This window comes from Saccopteryx bilineata, chromosome 5 (genome assembly GCF_036850765.1).
Source record: "Saccopteryx bilineata isolate mSacBil1 chromosome 5, mSacBil1_pri_phased_curated, whole genome shotgun sequence".
Taxonomy (NCBI): domain Eukaryota; kingdom Metazoa; phylum Chordata; class Mammalia; order Chiroptera; family Emballonuridae; genus Saccopteryx; species Saccopteryx bilineata.
The window spans coordinates 23,351,193-23,365,193 of record NC_089494.1 but is presented as its reverse complement, the minus strand read 5'-3'; positions in this window follow the sequence as shown (position 1 = coordinate 23,365,193).

The window sequence follows — 14,001 nt, the reverse complement described above, 5'->3', positions numbered from 1 at the left end:
TATGCCATGCCGACTGAAATTTCTGTGGAAAGAGGCTTCCCACCTCCAAGTGAAATCTACTGGAAACTGAGAAACCAGCTACAAGCCAGCATCTTACCAATATTTCTGATCACGTGCATCTACTCACCCTACATAGTGGGCCAAACGTCTGAATATTTCATGGAAGTAACAGGGATTGGTGCTAAAGGAAAAAACGAGGGAACACACCCTGGCATTAAATGATACGAAGAATTCCTGGCTCCCACTTGCATTTCCTCTACTAAGCACGCCTATGCAGGTGGGGCAAATCAAGTAACCAATTTGAGTCTCATACCCTGACTGGGAAAGCAGAGACTCAAAGGCTTTCTTTACTAGAATTTATCCAGTATCTTCTGAGTATTTACTATGGGCCAGGGACGTAGTGGGTGGTATGTTAAGTATAGTCACTATTTTCAGGAACTTACCATTGATGTAGAGAGGAATACAGGTACCCAAGCATACAAATAATATGCAGCTAAATTTATAAATATTGCCAGAAAGGAAAAGTAAAGAGTATACATTTAAAAACAAGAGGGAGAGGGAACTTAATCTGGGAGAACATCTCCTTAGGGAATGATATTTAAGCAAAGAGGGTGGGAAAGGAGGGGGTGGAGAGAACATTCCAAGACAAGGGGATAACATGTGCAAAGGCCCCAAGGCAAGGAGGAGTTTGAAACTCCTGTGGCTCCATCCAGGGGGAGAGCGGCAGGAGATAAGGCTCATTGTGTTAGTACAGGAATCAAAGGGAAATGTGTGTGAACACGCTTTGCAGAGGACTGGGCCCTGGGCCACTGTGAGAACTACTACAATCATCAGCTGTTCAGGGGGCTTGCCCTCAGCACCAGAAGCCTCAGGTCAAAAAACAAACAAACAAACAACAAAACACACACACAAACACTAATTTTACTTCTTCTTCCACCTTTCCTAAACTGACCATTTCTCTCAGCTTTCCTATCAACCAAAGGGTAAGATTTTCAATTTACACTGATATTAAAAACTCTTAAAATAAGATCTGATTATTTCTCCTTTATATACCCAATGGGACTTCTTTAAAGCCAGAAGAAAAATATTACTGAAACCCTTATATGTCTTGGCAGCAGCAACAATAAAAACAGGCGCTAGTCAGGTAGCTCAGTTGGTTAGAGTGTTGTCTGGATACACCAAGGTTGCTGGTTCAAACCCCAGTCAGGAAATGTACAAGGTTCAACCAATAAATGCATAAATAAGGGGACAAGTCAGTGTTTCTCACTCTCTACTTTCTCTCTCTCTCTCTCTCTCTCTCTCTCTCTCAAATCAGTTGATAATTGATTTTAATGGAGAAGAGCTGGACACTCCCTCTATCCACTACCCTCATCTCTGCCACTCATTGTTCGTGGAATTTTAAAGATGGGATGTCAAAAAACGGTGTGGCTGGGGTCATTTCCAATAAACTCATTCAATCTTTCATTCATGCACTCACTCCTTTATTCCTTCGATCAGCAAATATTTATTATCTATCCATTTCTGGGATGTTAAATATCAGGATTCAGAGACTGATTTTTATTATACCGACTTAGTGTCACAATTATCCAGACGAACCAAGAAACTGGGGCAGATTTCCATTTAAGTTAGGTCCTTATCTCCTTGCTATAAATAGTATATTAACCCTTAAGGATGGCTTGAATTCCAGTGTCACTCTGGCATCAAGAAGACAAAGCTGCCTGACCTGTGGTGGCGCAGTGAGATAAAGCGTCGACCTGGAACACTGAGGTTGCCGGTTCGAAACCTTGGGCTTGCCGGGTCAAGGCACATATGGGAGTTGATGGTTCCTGTTCCTCCCCCTTCTCTCTTTCTCTCTCTCCTCTCTCTAAAAATCAATAAATAAAATATTTACAAAAAAAAAAAAAAAGAAGACTTAAAGCCAAGGGTGAAGAATGGAAATGGAGGGAGGGACAAACAGAGTGAGAGAGAAAACAAAATTAAAAGAGGATGAAGGGGAAGAGGAGGTGAAGGATGAGGAAGGAAGGGAAAGAGAAGAAGGAGAGGAAGGGGAGAAGGGAGGGAGAAGAGAGGAATGGGACCTTAGCAAGGGCATGGGATTGGGGTCGGCACTGATGTGCACACAGGGTACACTAATGACAGTGTACGTGGACGGTATGCTTGAATGTGAGCTCACTTCTCTTCTCTGAAGAGTGTATCAGGAGACAGCCTTGCTTGGAAGAGATTCTTAAACCAAAGTCATCAATAAAGCCTGTGCCTCCTTCAATAAGTGCTGTCTCCAGACCGTTTTGTGTTCTGTCTTCCATACACTGAATACCTTGGGAAAACTGAGCTGACAGTGATGCATAGCAAGATATTAGGCAAGTGCTGCAATGAGAAACAGATTGAAAGGACTGCTTCTGAAAAGACCACATCAGAAAGGATAAAGAATAAAGTAGAGGCAGAATCATTAACACGGTAGATTGAAACTGGGAAAGGGGTGTTGTTCCAAAAGGATAGCCATGAAACCCTTTGGGTATATTTAACTACCAATGGCAAAGCTAGCTTTGAATTGCCCAGAAACCAGCAAGAAGCACAGAGATTCAGAATGATTTATAAATCACAAAAAAGTTTTTCAGAAACCTAGAAAGAAAACTCTCTTCCGGTAAGCCATCGTGGCACTCCGCCAGCCCGTTTCGGCGCATATATGGAACTGGAATTAATGGGAGCAGGGAAGCTGCTAGGTGCAGAATCAGGTATTTTTTGTTTTTGGTTTTTTTTTCCGGAAATAAAAACAAACAAGGTGAAACATAGCAACTGGGACAACCTAGTTAAAGAGAAATGTCAAGAGCTAAGCTAGTTAGAAATTTGCTCTTGAAAAGGAGATGGGCTCCTGTCCTGTACAGGAGCAGGAAATAAAGTTAAGATCTAATAGACAGTAAATTTTTAAAGGAGACACACAAAGTCTACTTCCAATAAACGCATGATATATACTTTACAGAGCTACTTTCCCAACCGCAGCAGGAAAAAACACAATAGGAAATCTGAAAGAACAACAGCTCTTGCCTGGATTCCTCCCTTGCTTGGCCGTTTTCTGACTTATCAATCATAAGCCGCCCTCCTTTTAGTTATACAACCACTGTAAACAGTCCTGAAATCGTGCACAGGACTTCGCCACAGTCATTTTACTCTCTGTTCCAAATTACAACTTTGACTCTTTAAAGTGTAAAAAATTAGATCGAATGTTCCCTGAAAAATACCACCACCAGCACACCATCACAGCCACCATTCGTGCCAAAAATGCTTTCAGTAGAATTTACCAAGTCAGTGTTAAAATGAGATTAAATCAATGTGAAAGGCCCAAGTCTTTGCCAGCAGAAGGGACTCACACTGCCCAACTCCTTGGAACACACATTAAATATTTACCTAATTGGAAAAGCAATTGTTAGGAAAAAGGTACATTTGTATTAAGAAACAGAAGCTGCTTCATATTTCACGTGAGGGACCACTGTCAGGCCTGCCTGTCTACAGAGCTGCTTCAAGTGCTAGTTCTAGGCCCACGGCTTGTGGACAGAAGAACAATCACTTATTAACATTCATGTAGACCAGGGGCCCCCAAACTACGGGCCCGCGGCCACATGCGGCCCTCTGAGGTCATTTATCTGGCCCCTGCCGCACTTCTGGAAGGGGTACCTCTTTCATTGGTGGTCAGTGAGAGGAGCATAGTTCCCATTGAAATACTGGTCAGTTGGTTGATTTAAATTTACTTGTTCTTTATTTTAAATATTGTATTTGTTCCCGTTTTGTTGTTTTTTTTTTTACTTTAAAATAAGATCTGTGCAGTGTGCATAGGGATTTGTTCATAGTTTTTTTAATAGTCTGGCCCTCCAATGGTCTGAGGGACAGTGAACTGGCCCCCTGTGTAAAAAGTTTGGGGACCCCTGATGTAAACGGTGTCCTTATACAAAGGCAGTAATGACCATACATTTTTGCTTTAAGTATTTACCTACTGACCATATTTAGAGCACAGAAAGCAATTTGTGGCAATTTCCCCTAATCTTTGAACTGATTACTCAACTCAAAATTGAAACAAAGGTATTTTTTTAACTTGATAACAACTTATTAATGATGAAATATAATCTTCGCTTCTTTCATCAAAAACAAACTTCTCCAATCAAAGGGTATATTACCAACTCCCAGTTCCAGGCTTTATTCTCTCTGATTTAGTCAATCTAAATGATCTCTTAATTAGTCTCTCTTCCTTTCTCTTTCCTCGCTCCAGCCCCTCGGGTGTCAGGATATCTATCTTCCTAAAAAACAAATCCAATTTAAGAATTTTTTTTATCTCTATTCATTGTAGAAGATAAAATCCAGCTCCCCACCATAACATTCCTACGACAAACCTCCCCCTCCAATACCATTTCCTGCTTCTGCCACTCAACCCTCCTCAACACCCCATTCATTTCCAAGTGCTCACACCTCCATTCTTGCATTCCCTCTGTCTGAAATACCCTCTCTTTATTTGCACCTGTCAAAACCCAACTCAGGAGCAAAAACTTTGGACCACTCTCTCTCATCCTCAGAGCCTTTAAAATGCCATTCTGCTTTGTACAGTTCATCTTTAAACATTTGTGGATTTTGTTGTTGCTGGGGCCGTGCCAGGTAAACCTTTATTCTGTGTGCCTTATAATAAGAAGTCTCAAAGCACCTTCTGCATACATCACTTAAGGTGCATGTAGGGAATCACCCATCTAACCTTGAATCCTCTATGACTTGGATTGGGGAACTTTAGTTAAAAGCCCTGAGTGAATGTCTCTTGGATGCAAACACCAAGAAAGTGTGAGTGGGGGCCCTGGCCGGTTGGCTCAGTGGTAGAGCGTCGGCCTGGCATGCAGAAGTCCCAGGTTCGATTCCTGGCCAGGGCACACAGGAGAAGTGCCCATCTGCTTCTCCACCCCTCTCCCTCTCCTTCCTCTCTGTCTCTCTATTCCCCTCCCGCAGCCAAGGCTCCATTGGAGCAGAGATGGCCCGGGCGCTGGGGATGGCTCCTCTGCCTCTGCCCCAGGCGCTGGAGTGGCTCTAGTCACAACAGAGCGACGCCCTGGAGGGGCAGAGCATCGCCCCCTGGTGGGCAGAGCATTGCCCCTGGTGGGCGTGCCGGGTGCATGCGAGGTCTGTCTGTCTCTCCCCGTTTCCAGCTTCAGAAAAATACAAAAAATAAAGTGTGAGTGGGTGACCTTTGTGCAGACACAAAGGAATGCATATGAACGGGCTTTAGAAAGTTAGACTAGAGGAGCTAGATTTCTCCTTCCTTTGTGCTTGTTAAATAGCAAAACAAAAAACAAAAAAAACAAAAAAACAAAAAAGCGAATGTACTGACCCAAATTAGCCCTTTCTCCATGTTGGCAAAATGGCCATTCTTTCCCCTTGTCACCTGGCCTCCCTCCCTTGTAATCCTGTTACCTCTGTTCTGCTTCTGATCAATAAAAGCTAACGGAGAAGGAAATCTAAGAGATCTTCTTTGCCTCACTTGGCAGGCGTCCCCCTCTCCCTCTTAATGTAAGTTTGTGTCTTGAGTAGGTTTCGTCCACGCGACCCTGAGTTCCCAGCGGCTGGAACACTACGGGCTCACTGTGGGTGTCAGGTTTCCAGGTTGCTTCTGTGTACCGTTGGCCCCTCAAGAAGGCTGTCTGACCTTTGAGGTTAAATTCATCCCTTCTCTGGCAACCCCCGTGCTTGGAAAAAGTTAAACACTTAAGTGTTTGCTGGATGGTACTGATTTGCATTAGCAGAATGGCCAAATTCAAGTTGATTCATAGTCATAAGAGTTCCTATAGAATAGTTTTTAAAGGCCATCCTGTCTAATGGTTTTGAAACTTCTAATTTTTGTTTCATTCGTTTGTTTTAGGTGGATCAGTCCTGTTTTCAACAAGTGTATTTGAAAGCCCAAGACACAGTGCAGTTAAATTCCATTCATCTGGAAGCTAGAGGGAGCCCAGCCACTTGCTCCCACTCCCATCCCTGCCAGTAATGGGTTCTGAAGAACACAATGTAAAACCTGCTTCACAAAAGTTAAAAACCACACAGAAAGATATTCACTCAAAATCGTAACACCCAGACTTTCCTCTAGTTCTGAGTTTTATCAGTAGTGGACATTGCACACCTACATATTGTCAACTGAAATGAGTTCTTAGAATATGAGAACAATCTTATGGCCTTTCAGGGGAAGTTAGATGGTTTCTAGTAACAGCTAGTCTCTAATATGCCCATTTAAAAAATTATTCTGGAGAGTCACTTGCTCAAAGGCAATGTAGTGTCACGTGGATGCGCCCAGGTCTGGTCAGGTCACCTGGATTCATTGTCCCATAATACCACTAGCTTACCCACAGGCTCTTTGTTTCTCAGCCTCCTCATTCATAAAACGCAGCAACAACTGTACCTCAGAGAGTGTTGGTTAATACACAATAATGTCATACTTACTTAATGAGCTTAGTGTTCAGTTAATACACTGGAGTTTGTTAAGGTTCATGATGAGAAAGACAAATGAACAGTATCACGGTCACCACTGGCCGAATTCAGTGATTCTCAAATGAAAACCAGTGTGCCCAGTGAGACTGGAGCTATTTGCATACTGCTTCAAGTTTGCACTGTCCATTTTATTAATCCAAAGAATTTACCAACTGATTTCACTATTCCCTTCCGTTAAGGTAAAATATCCAACAATAATACAAAATTTCAATGCTTGTCAATACACATTTATAAATGTTTTCAACTGATAAATCCTATATACCAAGTAACAACACGGCTTCCCAAGTGTTTAGTAAATGCTTCTGCTTCCCACCTGTGTGCATTTCTGCCAGGAGACAGCACTGTTTTTTTGGGTACAGCTCTTCTGCAGATTTCTCAGCAGTTATCTGAGCTAAATGTCATCACTTCAAAGGCAGGTCCAGGAACTCAGTGGAACAAATGTCTGTCAGGGAAAAGCAGGAATCTTCGAGAAGAACCCGAGATGGACAGAAGAGCAAACCAGTTCCGGCGAGTTCATCGGAACACAAAGCATCCTGCTGGCCCTCTCCCTGTGAGGGCGCACCCAGGGCTGCCTCGCAGCTCCCCGTGACATCATTGCACTGGGCTGGAAAAGCAAAGAGCAAATCCGGGTAAGAAAACAGAAGGAAGCAATGGGCTGGTGGTCAGGATCACGTAATTGGAAATTTGTCCAATTGTCAGCTAGGTTGTCAGACGTTTCTGCACTGATGGTGTAAATTCCTCTCTACCTCTAATGACTGTGGCTCAGCACAGTCCCAGGCACGGATGTTGACTTTCTCAGGTGCCTCGTGGGACCCAGATAATTCTGGCTAATGCTCGTAATCAGAAGGGAGTCTGTGTTCCAGCAGAAATGAAGACAGGCTCACATTCAATCAGAGGAGCCTGCAAACCAGTGGTTCTCAAAGTTAAAAATGCAAAGGAGGTACCTTAGAAGTTTATTAAAATGCATAATTCTGGCACCGATATAAAGGGTGGCTCTGTTTCATGTTTTACCCTTGAGAGCTCTTAGATCCCTAACCTTCACTGCCTGCTCTACATTTGGGCAACCGAGTTTGGAGCACACACGTGTGCCACCCACGCACACAGGTGTGCCACCCACGCACACAGGTGTGCCACCCACGCACACACGTGTGCCACCCATGCTGTGGCAGTGGAGGAAGTTCACATCTTTCGAACTTCAAACTCATGCTGTGAACTCTCCTCGGTCCACTCTACAGTCACTCCAAGGGCCCAGTGCACTCTCTCTGCTTGGCTGTTTCTTCCTATAGACCTATCCTGAGTCCTTCCCCTTGGATAAACCTTCTGTTCTTCACCAGGGGAATAATATACCTTATTTCATAGCCATTGGTGCTTGTGTATCTTTCATCCTAACATCCATAAATTCTTCACCTGGGGGCTACTCAGGATCCAGCAGAGGATTCTCGGTGCCTAAATAAGACCCAACTCCCGATAATTCTGATTCAAGATATGATGGAAGTGAAGAACAGGGTCTGGGAACAATAACCCTCAATGGAACAACTCTCCCAGGTTCATTTGTTGCAGGCAATTCATAGGCCATTTTAGCCACCCTCATACTCCTCTTCAATCTCCAACACAAAATTGCTTTCCGCCCTCCCCCTTCCACACAGCTCCTAAGTGAGGTGAGGCAGAAAGAGAAGTTATCTGGACAGAATCCCAGTGTGCTCTGGTCTGGGCTCAGTTTTCTGAAGGCATGGCAATGTTTCCCTGAGATGTTTCTTCATGGACATATCTTCATGTTAAACGTCATATAATATAACTTCAGTTTTAACTAATCAGTCAAGTGATTTGATAAGACTGCTAGGTGGTAACAACTTCCCACTTCAGTAGAATTATAGCAGAGTGCCTTGGCTGCGCATAAGGCTGAATGATCCAGTGAACTGGATCACCAATACAAGGGTGGCCTCTTGGCATAAGCTCATTTTCTAGGGTGGCAGTAAAGGTAGGAAGGTCATAAGATGGAGATAATGGGAACGGGTACTTGGAAAGGAATGCAATAGTGGAATTAGAAAAAATAGCGTGGCTCAGCCCCAGCTCCCAGCCCTCTTGAAAGAGAAAGAATTCTTCCTATTTCTGTTCAGACCACACAATGATTCTGGAGCAGTGAGACCTTTCAAGAATACAAGTTTTTAGATCCTTAAGAATATTCAACTTTGGAAGCACAGGATGACACTAAGCAGGGGTGCTCCTTGAGTGACAATGGCAGACACCAAATATCTTCAAGTGATTTGTGGCAATGGACATTAACAAGGCCACCAGACACTCAGTGTCCAGAGACTTACACAGGGCCATACTGGAAACTCAATGTTGACCATCCTTTGACAGTAATGGAAGTAACAAGCTAGCAACATATCTTGGTCTTTATCAAGCTACTAACAGAGTGTGTGAATGTTAAAGTTTTCAGCTGTATATCATCATTAATTATGAGAGTTGTGAAATAAAAACAAAACCAGAAAGTACTCTGTATAAAACTAATTTCACTCAAAGAAAAAAATTTCTCTAACTCAGCAGTCTCCATCTTTCAGCTTTTGTCAAAAGTTGAGTTTATCAGTTGAGGCCATTAATAATGGTGAGGACTAGTGTTAGGTGATTGCTAAACACCGGTTCCCATCCTGTCTTAAAGTTTTACCTTTGAGGTAACCAGCAGGTGCCAACTTGGACTAACTCCCTCTAACTCCCTCACAGAAATCACACTACTTTGAATTCTATACTCTATTTATTTCTTAATTAAGTGTTGATGTAGACAATGACACTGACCCTTGTGTAAAAACTTTGTAATAAATTCATCTTAGAGCTTAGAACAATAGTAGAGGTAAGCAAATTTACTCTTAAAAAAAGTCTATGTGTCCGGTTGGCTCAGTGGTAGAGTGTCGGCCTGGCATGCAGGAGTCCCGGGTTTGATTCCCAGCCAGGGCACACAGGAGAAGCGCCCATCTGCTTCTCCACCCCTACCCCTCTCCTTCCTCTCTGTCTCTCTCTTCCCCTCCCACAGCCAAGGCTCCATTGGAGCAAAGTTGGCCCGGGTGCTGAGGATGGCTCTATGGCCTCTGCCTCAGGCACCAGGATGGCTCTGGTTGCAACAAAGCAATGCCCCAGATGGGCAGAGCATTGCCCCCTGGTGGGCATGCTGGGTGGATCCCAGTCAGATGCATATGGGAGTCTGTCTGACTGCCTCCCCATTTCCAACTTCAGGAAAAAAAAAAAGTCTATGTGTCAAAGCTTTTGTGCTTTCACTTTATTCTTCCCCAGACTCTCATAAGGAGATAATTATCACAGCACCCATTTTACAAATAAGTATAGTAGAGCTCAGGTAAGTTAAAATTTGTCCAAAGTAAATAAACAGTGAGTGAAGGGAAAAACAAGAATCAGAACCCACATCTGTCCCCCTTCAATGTCCATTCTACTCTCCCATTTCCTTTCTTGACAAAACCTTAGTTCTCCTTTATAGATTTTGAATTATGATGACAGCTGACCAGAGTGTCATTTTCTGATGTCTCCCAAAATATTCTTTGCTTAATGCCATAGCTCTTGGGTTCTAACATAATTCCTTACATTTATTTCATTAGCTAAAATTTTCTTTTACTTTTTCACATATCATCCCTAAAATCTTTTTTGCAAAGTGGAAGGGCATAAATAATTAACAATTTAGTAAGCATTTACCATGGTGCATTCTTTTTTAACCTTATGGTCAAACTATAAATTAGGTGCTTTATATTTGAGATAGTATGTGAAGTTACTGTAAGTTTGGAATTTTTAATATACTTTAACCTTTGTCATCTTTTTCCATCTTTACTATGAATAGTACCATATATGCAACTGAATGTGACCATTTAATGTTATACCCATTTTACAGAGAAGGAGGAATAAGCAGTCATCCCAAACCCACATACCTGCTTAACTCACAAACACTTATACAGGAACATGCTTGTTACCCTGGTTACCAGGCTACTATCCCTCAGTAAGAGAAAACTGAATGTGCCCAACCAGACTGCAATTTCCATTGCATCATATTTTGAAATAACTAGGTTTAAAATACAAAGGACAGTTGGGGAACACTTGGGGTTCCTTAGGCAGTCATTGGGAGCTCTATGCCCCAGGAGTATGGCTAATGGACAATGTCAAAGGCATTCATCCTCTTCACTTAACTGAGTAATGAGGTCAGAAACAGTTATGTTGGCTGTGAGTAAACATGGACAAACCAGTCTCAAACACCAAAGAAGCATAATCTAGAAATTTAGACTTAGTAGATTGATGAATACCAGTTGCCGCCTATCAACACTGAGTCAGCTTAAATAGGTGTGCAGAAAGTGTACTAAGGGTATCCTGCACCTGAAATATCATAAAAAGCTGGGTAAGATGCAAGATGCATGTAACCCACAGACTACATTCTAATTACATGTGTATTTAAGGGATCTCACTAGCACCCACATCGATTAGTGGTTCTAATGTCTGCAAAGACTGAGGTGATATTTTGGAAACCATCCTTGTAGGGGAAGGGCTTCCGAATGTAAGACATCCGTAAGAATGGTACTAGCTAAAAGGATCTTTTAGGAGATTAAGCAGAATAACAGTTTGTTTTTATAAACCAGGACTCTTCAAAGCCAAAATAAAATCTGTCTGATAGAAATAAACTTCTATATCTAAAAGCCTCAGTGTTTTATAAACCAAGTTATACCTCAGTCTAATACAAGGACTTGATCTTGAAAACTAAACACAAACAATAGACAGAGCTTACTTTTCAGCATCACTTAAAAATGAAATGTATTATTTTTTATTTCTAAATTTTAATTTCAGCACACATGTATTCCTTTCTCAGACAAGAGTTTGGCTTTGAAAAATATAAGTTTAGAAGCCTTTCCTTCATTATTCTAAATTAAGACATGTCAAGGGTAGGACCTTCAGGAAATGCACAAAAGAGAAAAAAGAAAAAATACTAAAACAAACAAATACAATCCCCTGTCCCCCAAATTCAGGAGAAGAAAGAGAAAATGCAGGGAAGGATCTTGGGTACCCCAGTATGGGCCACATACTTGCGACTGGACCAAATGCCCCAGTCTACTCTGGGACCACCAGGTCACAGCGCCTCCTGTGGCCCGGGGACGAGGGGATGCTGGCTGGCAGCCACCATTGGGACAACATAATCAGAACTGAGATCAAGTTTCTATTGAGCAAGCAGAACAGCAAAGATTTACTCCCCAAAGTATTTATAGTTATCATTGAACTCTGGTTACTCTATATGTGTCCTTTATATTTCAGTCTATATACCAGTTACATTTTTTTTTCTTAAGGATATTTTGAATTTCCGCCCTTATTAAACAACTTGTAGAAATGTACCCGTTTAGTACAACATGAGTTGTGGAATATCACTTTGTGTTTCTCAAAAAACACCCACCAATCATTTTGCTATGTCAGTTATTCACAAATACACAATAGAGGTATTTTTACTTACATGACGTTTCCTGTGGGTACAGTCATTGAACTTTAAAAATTCAGGAGTTCCTTCAAAGAGGTAGAATAGTAATTTGGGACACAGAAGTAACGCTGTAATAATCATCTCTGCAAGCAATAGAGGAAAAATGTTTTTCTGACAAATAAATAAAAACATGCCTTCAAAATCTGTTTTAATATGTTTTGGAAAAGATGATACTCTATTTTGTTCCAAACTGAATTCGAAGCTGAGGAGTTAAAAACAACAACAACAAAACTGAGGTATCAGTAGATCCGATGCAGGCCGTGTTGAAAGATGTCATTAAGAGATCATGCTCAGGCTGCCATGATCTTCCAGGTGGGTCAGATTGCTCACAGAAGCCACGTGGACTGTGGCCAAGACATGCTCAAGAAAGCAAATTTCTGACCTCAAAGGGAACTTATTCTAAGCCTCAGGCCAGAAGTCGACAATGTAAAAAATCTTTCTGAACCAAGGGTCGACCCTGAAACCACAGAGCAAGAGAGGGCGCTGAATTCAAGCCAAATAAGGTACTTGGACGACGGGACAGGTCAGACACTAGAGGTCAATGAGGAAAGCAGCAGCCAAGAGTGCAGAGCAGAGCCTGTCACTTGAGCCCAAGAGCAGAGAGTGCCTTGCTTGGAATTTCACTCATACAATACTAGCGATGTGCACGTTACCTTAAGGATTATGTAATCAAAGAGTTATTTATTAGAAACAAGTATAAACCTGATATAAATTACATTTAGTTGAAAAGCCGAAGTACCTTCTCTGGGTTTTCTCGTATCTTTTTCTTCTCTGTTGTTACAGAAGTCTTCTGTTTGTGTATGGACCAAGGCAACAGGGAAACTGGGAAGGCAGGCAGGGCACCAAATGGCAAAGGAGGATTAAACAACAACAAAAAAATTCTGGCCTCTAGCCACTTGCACCTGGTAGAAAGTGTCAAGAAAAACCACAGGTTTATGCCTGGGGCTTTGCAAGTGTTAAAAAAAAAATCTATTAATTCTTTCAACAAATATTTATTGAGGATCCATTACCTATCAAGACAGTTTGCTAGGAGGCAGGGATGAAAAGACAGAGAAGGAACAGAGGAGGCTGCAATAGCAGGGTGGGGCCAGCAAGTGAAATTTGTATTATATAATAAATAAAGGCCTAATGGAGGTATATATTACTACACAATCCTAGATGAGGAAGCAGTTCACGCTACCTCATTGAAATAAGTGGAAGTCCAGGACTAAACGGTAAGAAAAGGACACAATAAATTATGCAAAACTAAGGCCAAATCAAAGGACTGGATTTGGATGTAGAAGCTACCAATGGGTAAGGAAATCATGTCCAAACAGATTTGTGATAAATGTTGAGTACTTCCTGCTTTGGGATGGGCACAAAATATTAAGATAACAAGTTAAGTGCATTCTGCTGACACCAGGAAGTAAAAAGGACCATGAAAATTAAACCTCCGAAATAATGAAAAGAATACATAAAAGATTTAATGGAGAAAAATGGTGGTGAATTCAGAGACATAAGATAGGTGTATTGTTCATTTTCCAGATAACAGTTCACCAGTTCAATTTAAGGTTCGCTCCCTCCAATCTCGAAATCTCCCAGAAGAGTAGCAAGAGTCCTGATTTGTCCCTTAGGCAGCAAGCCTTGCAATACAGAAAATGTAAAAGAAAAATAAAAAAAATTTCTTCCAGGCTCCCCCTTTCTTTTCTCCTTCCATGACCTCTTATAAGTCTTTGATCATTTGAAAGGAATGTGTGGGTGGTGTGTAACCTTTAGAAACGTTTTTCTGCCAATTTACTAAAGGGAAGTTTTTTTTTCTCTTTTTTTCCCCTTGCCCTAAGTTCTGCACAAAACGGCGCCTCGCTGCATTGTTCAAAGCAGCTCACAGGCGTCCCTGAAAGACTCCTGTGAAAAAAGAAGGGAGGTGAGGCTGTGAAACCAGACAGCTCCCCATCACTGCTAGATTTCTGTGGCCCCGAACAATCCGGTCTCTTTGTGTGGGATGGCTA